Source organism: Prionailurus bengalensis, chromosome B2 (assembly GCF_016509475.1).
Source record: "Prionailurus bengalensis isolate Pbe53 chromosome B2, Fcat_Pben_1.1_paternal_pri, whole genome shotgun sequence".
NCBI classification, from domain to species: Eukaryota; Metazoa; Chordata; class Mammalia; order Carnivora; family Felidae; genus Prionailurus; species Prionailurus bengalensis.
Genome location: NC_057349.1, coordinates 97,730,048 through 97,741,153, shown reverse-complemented (window position 1 = coordinate 97,741,153; position 11,106 = coordinate 97,730,048). Strand labels below are relative to the sequence as shown.

Genomic DNA, 11,106 nt, shown 5'->3' with positions numbered 1-11,106 from the left:
AATATTGGAAAGATTAGGTTAAATGAGGTGAACCTAAAGCATTTAGGATTAGAATACTGGGAAAGGGGGGCTTTGAATATAGTGATGCCCAGGCTCCATTTGGGACCAACTGAAGAGTATGTTCTGGCACTGATTTTTTTTTTTTTTAATGTTTGCCAGATGAATCTAAAGCAGTGAAAACTGAGAACACTGAATTCGAGGTCTCTCTTCTCTTTGCACTCCAGTGTTTGCCTTCAGCTAGAACTATTGGCTTCTGCTCAAGAATAATGACAGACCACTAAGTATGCACAAGGGGGCAGGTCTCATACACATCTCAGTTTGTCTCTAGAACAACCTACCCCAGTAGGGACCATCCCTCTCATTTTACAGCATTTTGCCCTGGGTCACACAATGAGTGGTAGGCCCAGAATTGGCACAAAAGGCTGTGTGGGTCCATGGCATTTGCTCCTTCACCAACGCTGCAAGTCTTATCTAGGTGGGCCATTTAGCCTAGAGAAACAGAGCTGGAAACAGGCAAACAAACAGAACTCCAAGTGCAAACCCAACCAACCCAAAGCTGGTGTTTGGCCAAATCTGCACCCATCAGGTTGTTTTCTTGGATCTCTCATGTGTTTTTAAAGTTTTTGAGGGGTGCCTGGGTGGCTCAGCAGTTAAGCATCCGACTTCAGCTCAGGTCATGATCTCACGGTTCGTGGGTCCAAGCCCCGTGTCGGACTCTGTGCTGACAGCTCAGAACCTGGATCCTGCTTCAGATTCTGTGTCTCCCTCTCTCTCTCTGCCCCTCTCCCACTCGCACTCTCTCTCTATCAAAAATCAAATAAACATTTAAAAAAAATTAAAGTTTTTGAATCAATTGGCAACATCTGAAAAGGAGGATATTTCACCTGAAAGTCAGATTTCTCATTCTTCTTGAGAAATAAGTAACTCTGGTAACACATGGCAACAATTAGCTGCTATGTGCTCTCCAGCTCACCTCTACATCATCAGGCCCTCTTCATTTATGTCTCCTGACCGACCTCTAGACTTTCGACTTAGCCACCTAACTTGTATCTTCTGCCTCAACAGGGCACAACAGAGCTGGCTCCTTCCAGCTCATGAGCAGTGACTGTGCACATCCCTACCCAACTCTTTGTTCCGTGAAACAGACTGGTCACTCGAAATGGATTGTTGTGGGAGTTGTTACCCCACAGAAACTGGCAATGCTAACAGTCGAGTCTTTTGTGGGTTTTGTTTTGTTTTCGTTTTTCCTGAAAGTCAGTTTGCTGGCACACCATTGCCCCCACTCCACTCAGCTACTGTCTGGGGCTCCGAAGACGAAGATTTGTTCTAAGTAGAAAGTGAAGGGAACAGAAGTGTTTGAGAAACTACTTCAATTCTGCTAAGTAATTGATTATACATTGTCTAATTTTTATTATTTTTAAAGTTTATTTATGCTGAGAGAGAGACAAAGTGAGAGAGAGCAGGTGGGGAAGGGGCAGAGAGAGAGAATCCCAAGCAGGCGCCACACCACCAGCTCAGAGCCCAACACGGGGCTCAAACCCTCGAACCTCAAGATCATGACCTGAGCCAAAGTTAGACACTTAGCCACCTGAGCCACCCGGGTGCCCCTGTCTAACCTTATTTTTAAAGTACTTGAACTTACTGTGATGGAGTACAGCCTCTTGATGAAAACTAAATTTGGATGTTTTACTATTTTTTAAAGTGAATCACTGAACTGGCAAGAAAGCAGGGAAACCACCAAAGTCAAAAACAAAGTTACGGTGGGACCCCTGGCAAGTGAGCAAGCTCCTAGAAAATCTGTCAAACAGCAGTGGCCTTGAGCTTCCACAATGACAGGTACCCAGTGGTGGAGACCCAGAAGATATACCCCGAAGCCTATCCAAGATCATGAGCATAACAAGAACCTATCCCAATGTAAATTGGCACAACCACTATGGAAAACAGGAAGGAGGTTCCTCAAAATATTAAAAATAGAACAACCAGGGGCGCCTGTGTGGCTCAGTCAGTTAACTGGCTGACTTTGGCTCAGGTCACAATCTCACAGTTTGTGAGTTCAAGCCCCGCGTCCAGCTCTATGCTGACCACTCAGAGCCTGGAGCCTGCTTTGGATTCTGTGTCTCCCTCTCTCTCTGCCCCTCCCCCACTCATGCTCAGTCTCTGTCTCTCAAAAAATAAATGTTAAAAAATTAAAAAAAAAATAGAACAACCATATGATCCAGCAATCTCACTTCTGGAGATCCAAAGGAAATGAAATAACTATCTCAAAAAGATATCTGCACCCCCAATATTCATTGCAGCATAATTCACAATACCCAAGGTATGTTTCCCAAGGCATGTAAACAACTGTCCACCAAGGGATGAAGGAATAAAGAAGATGTGGTGTTTATGCAATGGAATATTACTTATAAAAAAGAAAGAAGTCCTGCCATTTGTGACAACATGGATGAAACTTGAGGGCATTATGCTAAGCAAAATAAGTCATACAGAGAAGGAGTGTAGTATCTCACATATATGTAGAATCTAAAAAAGTCGAATTCCTAGAAATAGTGGATTGGTGGTTGCCAGGGGTTTTTTGTGAAGCAATGGAGAAATGTTGGTCAAAGGGTATAAACTTTCAGTTATAAGATGATTAAGTTCTGGGGATCTAATGTACAGCACGGTGACTATATTTAACAACACTGTATTTTATACTTGAAAGTTACTAAGAGAGTAAATCTTAAATGTTCTCACCACACACACACACACACACACACACATACACACGAGTAATTATGTGAAGTGATGGGTGTGTTAACTAACCTAATGGTGCTAATCATTTCCCGATATATACATATATCAAATAATCATGCTGTGGACCTTTTTTTAAAAAAATATGGAATGCTTTACAAATTTGTATGTCTTCTTTGCACGGGGGCTATGCTATCATTCCAATTTTTGCATATGTGCTGCCAAAGTGAGCACACGCTGTACAACTTAAACTTACACAATGTTACATGTCAACTATACCTTAATAAAATTGGGAGAAAATATTTCATATAAAACACTTATATATTAAAAAAGAAAGAACCTCTCTGATAAAACTGGGATTCCAAAGAGCCAAATAAAGGTGAATGTGAAATTGACTTGTTCTGCAGAAGCGGACCCCCCCCAAAATTTGCCGGTATTGATCTGGTGCTGGATGGAGTAAAACCAAAAAGACATATGAATCTTCCTTGAGAGTTCATCACTACACTGTGATCGCACGTAAGATTGTGATTTAAATTCCTGATACCATGGAATTTTAAAAACCTAATCAGTTCAAGTTTGGGGTACTCCAAACAACTGGAAAGAGCAGACACAATCCTCTCTGGAGGAGGAGATCTTGAACTTAGGCCCCAAAGAATGCCCACAGATAAAGTTTCAAGAACAGAAGTTTATAATCAGAAAACAAAACAGGGGCGCCTGGGTGGCTCAGTCAGTTGAGCCTCCGACTTCAGCTCAGGTCATGATCTCACACTCCATGAGTTGGAGCCCCACATCGGGCTCTGTGCTGACAGCTCAGAGCCTGGAGCCTGCTTCAGATTCTGTGTCTCCCCCTCTCTCTGTTCCTCCCCTGCTCATGCTCTGTCTCTCTCTGTCTCAAAAATAAAAAAATAAAAAATTAAAATAAAAAAAAAACAAAACAAATAAGGAAGCAAGCCTCCATAAGTAAGAGCAGATAGAAACAAAAAAAGATCAGATACACAAAGATTTAGGATATTGCAATAAGCAGACCCAGAAAATAAGTGTGTTTAATATATTTCAAGAAATAAAAGAGAAGCTTGAAAATATAAGCAAAGAACAGAGTTCAAAAGAAAACAAAAGCAAAATAGATTTTAAATCAAAGACTTCTTACTTATTTTTAATTTTTTCTTCCCAAGTAGAGTTTAGGTCCTTGAAGACCTCAGGGCTAGGCTGAATGCCTTATAGGTTATTGTTTGCCAGTTGAAGGAAGGAAGTACTCAATTCTTCTTTTGAAAGCCAGCAGTAAGAATTGAGTTTGTGACCACAGTTTCTAAATTCTATTATAAGATTCAACAAATCACTTCTAAATTTTTTTTTAATGTGTATTTATTTTTGAGAAACAGAGAGACAGAGCACAAGGAGAGAGACAGCGAGACAGAATCCGAAGCAGGCTCCAGGCTCCAAGCTGTCAGCACAGAGTCCAATGTGGGGCTTGAACTCACGGACCAGACCGCGAGATCATGACCTGATCCAAAGTCAGATGCTTAACCGACTGAGCCACCCAGGCACCCCCCAACAAGTCACTTCTAAAGGAAAGGAAGCCAGGAAGGCAGAATTAATACAATGCTGCCAGCTGACAGGCCTGCAGCAGACTGCATTGGGCGTCATAAGTGGTGCATCCACTCCATTTCTCATTTGGGGAAAACTTGTACATCTACTTGCTGGAAAATCTATTTTAAATGCCTAGTAATTGGAATCTTACATACAAATTACTTTAAAACATTGATGTGGTACTTTAAAGAAATCAAGGTCACATGGAACCATTCGTTATTCTTCAGACTTACATCTACCTGGTGCAATTTGGCATGTCCACTAGTGTGTAAAGTTTTCTAGAATAATCTAATACTAAAATCCCTACAGGGTGTGTTTCAAGGCTCACGAGACATGATTATTGCCTCTCCTACATTCACAGCTGGAAACGGAGTAAATTTGTGGAACAGGAAGACGGCAGAGGAAACATATAAAAGTTTGACAAATTTTGCAAGTCTGATGTAAACAATTTAAAATCCTCAAACTAGCAAGGTATGAGGTCTGTGCATATGTTACAGCAAAGCCTGGCATAGGAAAGTACTGGGTAAGCTACCGCAGTTGCCTTATGTCTTGGAAGAAGGTTTATCCTTTGCCAGAGGAACTTCTCTTTCAATTCAGGTCATGGCAGACCCCTTCTTGGTGGCCTGAGTAGGGGTCCTAGTGCCATTAGTGGGACCTGCTTTCTGAGTCCAGTCTGCCCACTTCAAGAAGCATTCAGGGCATCTGGCCTGAGCACCTGGGTTCTCACCAGGGAGGAAAGTCTGGTTGGTGGTTCGATCCACTCTTGTCCACGTGTTGGAAAGGCCTCACCTTCATTCTGTTGCTTGACTCTCTAGATAGTTCACATTCCTTTAATAATCACATTTCTGCGCCCTCTCAGGGGTTACCTGTGCTCATTTCTGGAGAGACTACGGATGCCAACAAAATAGGTAACAAAATCGCTAAATGAGACATATGTGAGGAAGAAGCCTCCAGGCCTCCAAACACGAGTCATTTTATGAAAGCGTAACATCTGAACCACACGTATTTGCATGGCATTTAGAGCTCTTTTGCAACTTCAATTAATTCTCAAATGTATACTGTTAAGGGCTTCTTTTTTTTTTTTTTTTTACTCTTAAACTTTTATAAAATCTGTATTTTGGAAACAAATAATGAAGCCAAATGAATAATTCCATAAAAACCCACAATCCCTAGGGTACCTGTCCTGTTGAGGGAACTAACCAAACCCATCACTTTGGGTCAGGCTTTCCTATTCACTATGGAGAGTGAAACTCACTTTGTAGTTTGTAGGGATCTTGCCCACCAATAAGATGAGGTTTGAGCCAAGCCCCCCCTTTTTTTCTCATTTGTTGTGTTATCAAACTATGTGGTTGAAGAGTGAATTGGTTGTCATGACAACCAACTGAAAGGGCTGTGACCCACAAGGAGCCTAGAAGTGGGAGATACTGCGGCCTGCACAGCTGGCCTTTCTCCAGTGCACAGGCAGCAGAGAGGAGAGTCCAACAGCCAGGGGATGGTTGGTGGCCTCAGAAACCATTCTCAGCTGTCCCCTGGACCTGACAGCTCAGTGGTAAGTGGTGAAATCAACTTTCCTCACCTGCTGAATAGAGAATCAGAGCCGAGCTGGGGAAACCACAGGTGGAAGAATTCCATGAGGCTCAGTCTGAAAGAAGTCATTTTGACCTTTTCGCCCCTCCCCCTATAAACTCAGTATTACCAATAAGTTGTTCCTTTTAAACAAATTGATCCCCCAAGTGAACAATTAGAATTGCATTCCTATCTCAAGTATAAAAACTAGTTTCTAGTATGTTTTAAGTTAGTCCTCCTCCCCTTTTCCACAGTTGTAGTATATTAATATTGAAAGCAGGCTGGTCAGAATTCTTACATCATTGTTGCTTAACTTCTGGATTCAAGAAATACTCAGAAGATGAGAATGCTTGGAAAATCCCTTCTAGAAGTCCTTAATGTGGTCCCGCCTAATGCTTTCATTCTCTCAGATACTAAAAAGAAAATAAAAAAGTGTATTAACCTTGAATCTTTCAACTTATCCAATAGGAAACAAAGGCACTTAAAATATTTTAAAAGGCATCTATGTTTTGTACTTGTCCTATATCTATGAGGATGATACGCCTATCTTCTTTTTCAACATATACTTTCTTTTTTTCAGTTCTCTATTGAGAAATATAACATGTTTACAGAAAGTCAGAGAAGAGTTTACACTTTATATGACAGTACAGTTTAATGAATGGCTGTTAGGAGAACATCATATAGCTAACACTCAGGTCAAGAAATAGAAAGGGTGCCTGGGTGGCTCCGTGGGTTAAGTATCCGACTTTGGCTCAGGTCATGATCTTGTAGTTCATGAGTTTGAGCCCTGAATCAGGCCTTGTACTGACAGCACAGAGCCTGCTTCCTGTCCTCTGTCTCCCTCTCTCTCTCCAAAATAAATAAACATTTAAAAAATATATTTAAAAAAAGAAATAGAAGATTACCAGCACCCTAAAATCCCTAAAGTGCCCTTTCCCATCAAAGCCCTCCCCTATCTCCCTAAAAGTCATCACTCCTAAACTTGTGGTAATTTCTTTGCTTTTCTTTATAGCTTTCCACCTTGTTTGCAGCCCTAAACACTCTCCTTTGGTTTTGTTTTGTTTTTTTTAATTAAAATGTTTTAATGTTTACTGTATTTTTGAGAGAGAGAGGCAGAACATGAGCGGGGGAAGGTCAGAGAGAGAAGGGGACATAGGATCCAAAGCAGGCTCCAGGCTCTGAACTGTCAGCACAGAGCTCAACACGGGGCTCAAACTTATGAACCGTGAGATCATAACCTGGGCCAAAGTTGGATGCTTAACCGACTGAGCCACCCAGGCGCCCCTACACTCTCCTTTAGTTTTGCCTCTTTTTTAAAATTTTTTTTACCTTTATATGAATGGGATCACACTGCATATGTGATCTCTACGTCTTCTTTTGGGTCTTATTTCCTCTCTGGATAATGTGAGGTTCACCCATATTGCTATGGGCTGCTCTGCTTCATTCATTTTTGTTGCCAAATAGTCAGTTGTATGAATAGCTCTCCATCTATGTATAATCTATATATAGTTAGTGTCTCTATTCAAATGTTGATGGCTAATTGGGTTGTTTCCATTTCAGTGCAGTTGAGAACATTGTTGTTCTGGCGTTCCTAGGCATGCGTGCATGACTTCAGTCTATACTTGATAGAGGAGTTTCTGGGTCATAGGCATCTCCCGCTTCACTGAACGCTGGACTGTTCTCTGAAGTGGTTGTACCGTTTGCACTCTCACCAGCACCGGATGTGTGCGCTCTTTGTCCACATTCTCACTAGCAATTAAAATTGTTGAACCATTTAATTTTGTCAGTTTCTTTTAGTGATGATTTAGATTTAATTGAGATTTACTGAGCATCTGCTAAGAAGGAGTGCCGATACTAGAACTTCTCTGTGTATTTAATCATCATAAAGTCACAACAGCCCCCGAAAGGGGATGATGTTCTCTCCATTTCATAAATGAGGAAAATGAAAGCCACAAGCTAGAAGTTTCCCAGCAGAGGCCGTGACAAAAGTGGGACCAGAAGCCAGGTCTGGCGGACTTACAAAGACCACACACTCTCCACGTTCCTACACAGTCTCCATCCCTGACCTCTGCTTCCCCTCATCAGCATCTGGAAGACAGATGGCTGGGTCAGAAGTATGTTGCTTAGAGTCCACCCCAGGCCCTTGCTGGGCACCAGGCCCCGGTTCTGACCTCACACACACCTCACAGACTCCACCACCTGAAGGGAACTTTATAGGTCACACTGCACTCACCCAGCTGAACCACATTTCTCTTGTTATAAAGGATTCCTCTTAAACGCTCTTTTAAAACTAGTTTATTCTGTTTTGTTTATTGCCCGGAACCCCACTTCCTTCTCCTTCAGCTCAGCCTTAGTCCTTTTGCAGGGGGATCTTCCCTCCCAGACTCTGAGCTACTTGAATACAAAGACTGTGTTTTAATCCCTTTAAAAAAAAAAATCATGTGTTTCGAGGAGGTGTCAAAGGGTGTGGAGTTTCAGTTATATAAGATGAATAAATTCTGGGGATCTCTACCAACATAGGACCTGTAGTTAACAATTCTGTGTTACATACTTAAAATTTCGCTAAGAGGGGAGATCTTATGTTAAGTACTCTTACCACAAAAGAAAAAAAAGGGGCTCCTGGGTGGCTCAGTCAGTTGAGTGTCTGACTTCACCTCAGGTCATGATCTCACAGTTCACGAGTTCGAGCCCCACGATGGGCTCTGTGCTGACCCCTCGGAGCCTGGAGCCTGTTTCAGATTCTGTGTCTCCCTCTCTCTCTCTGCCCCTCCCCTGCTCACGCTCTGTCTCTGTCTCAAAAATAAATAAACATTAAAAAAAGAAAAAAAAAGTAATGAAAAGAGAGAAAAAAAGAAATGGGGCAGAAATAAACTTTTAGAGGTGATGATGAATAAGTTTATGGCCTTGATGGTGGTGATGGTCTGGGAGAGCACATACTTATCTCCAAACTCATCAGGTTGTATACCTTAAATATATACAGCTTTTTGAGTATCAGTCATACCTCAGTAAAGTGGGTAAAGTATGATGAAACTAAAGGAAATGAAATAAAGTAGAAGGAAAGGAAAGAAAAAAAGAAAAAATTGGGTGTTGAATGCTCAGACCAGGAGCAATATAGGAGAAAAAGCACAAGGCCCAGGGGACATGGCTGCTGTCCCCTGCTCCATTCTCAGCTCACCCAGGCCATTTGACTTTCCCATGTCTCACTGTCTCCTTCTATAAAATGAAAAGGCTAGCCTAGACAATCTCAGAGGCACTTGGTGCTAGCATCTGTGACTGGGCTAATTAATTTCTTCAAAAAGCATTTATCTAACACCTTCTGTTTGCATCCTTTTATAAATGAAACTCTGGCCCATATCATTAATATTCAGATAAAATGCCACAGAGCTGTTGTTTTCCCTTCTTTACATGTGCAGGGATATTTGTTATGTCTTCGTGGCTTACCTATTTCTAACCACCGGATTTGGTTCTTTTTTAGCAAGAGCCATCTTCGTTATTTCCCCACCAGCCTGGAAGCTCAGTGAGGCCAGGGATTTGAGGCCAGGGATTGTGTCTAATTTGTCTTTGTATCTCCAGCACATCGCAGATGTTCAATAAACATAGAAGGAAGCAAGGGAGGAAGGGCAAGAGGGAGAAAAGGAGGACTGATGTTTAGCATCTTCCCATACTTGTGATATCACTGAGCACAGAGACGGTCGATATTTAAACCACAGTCCCTGTCCGTACAGGGTGCCATTGGTTGCAAGCTCTGACCTTTCACTGAACCAGTAGATCATCAGAGCTATACAAAATTACATTTTTTTTACTGAAGCCTTTCACGGGTACCTAATGGTATTGTGGCCATGATAAAGGATGCCAAGTGTCCCTGAATGCAAAGGAGAACAGAAATGAATCGTAATACAGTTACCAGACTCATTTGGCTTTTAACCATAGAAAGTCGACAGCTTTGGGAGATCCGTTATTTCTGCTGAATTGGTGTGTAGTATAAGGCAACCTGCTTTCTGCTAGTTTTTGTTAGTGTGTTTTAGAGGTGCTGTTTAGGAAGGTCTAATTTTCTTTATCTGGGTCCAGCTCTGAGTTCTGCCAAACTTCCTGGGGACCCATGACTTATTATGAATATGCCCCAATTACATTTCCTGCCCACAGTCACCAGGTCCATGTCCCTAACTCAAGTGCAAAACACAAAATTTTACTTTGCTCAACCTAGTTCTCCTGGGCTTAGCCAAGGTGCTCTCCTGCTCTCACATGACAACCCTTTGCCCTCTGAAAAAGAAGTCTTTGGACTTCCGGACCTCTCCCTCGGGGGCAGGGGGGTGCAAAACAGACTTGCCACCCCCACCCCCACCCCCACTAAAAGGTCTGACCTTAGGCTGGTTGTGGAGGATCAGGCTGCTGATTTATGTTTTCTTTACCATTTCCCTCTAAGGTGTCCAGGGGGAGAAGACTAGTCTCTAGGTAGAAAGGTGGACTTTACTTTTCAAAGCACCAAAACGAGCCTGGAATAGAGCCAGGCTGACTTCAGACTCTTTCTGTCTACAAAGTTCTCATGTCTCAAACCAGCTGAGACTTGGGAGAGGTTCTGAGGGAAGGTCCCAGGGGCTGAGCCTCTAGACAGCCACCTACTTCTCTCACGTGTGGAGGAGCTGGGGTCCTGGGACAGTTTCTGGCCACAGGTGACCCCTCCCCTCCGCATCCCCCTCCGTAATCGCCAGGTATTCAGCAACACTTCCGGAGGGACTCTGTGGGCGAAAGGTGCTGTGTCAAGTGCCAAGTAAATCCCTGACTTGTCCCAAAGCTCTCAGTCTCCAAGTGCTATGCTAATCACAACTCTGTAAGGTCAAGCCCCGTGTAGGCCCATTTTTAAAACTAGGTGATACACTTCTTAAGGGTTAGGATATGTCTTAGCTTTTTTCCCCTCCTGCGTTTCCTGGAGCCGCTGCAATGGCTCTGCCATATCTTCTAACCATTGCCTGAGGCTGAAAAACACTATCTCACACATCCATGTGTTACGATTTTCAAATGGTATTTAAGCACTGTCACGAATACTTGTCATTATGAATTATTCTCAATTAATGGAAAATAAAGTAGAGCCACAATCATGGGAGATGCCCGAGTTCGTTTTGACACTAAAAGGAAGCCCTTGTTTATAGAAAGGTGGGCAAAAGATACAATAGATATTTTGTACCTGACTGATGGCCCTATAGCCCCATTCAGGGATCCCTGGCTTCC

At 42.5% G+C, this 11,106-nt stretch overlaps 1 pseudogene; it reads right to left on the bottom strand.

The window, feature by feature from the left end:
• Nucleotides 1-2,866: 2,866 nt before the first annotated feature.
• LOC122490682 lies at nt 2,867-2,961 on the bottom strand (annotated as a pseudogene).
• Nucleotides 2,962-11,106: the final 8,145 nt, after the last annotated feature.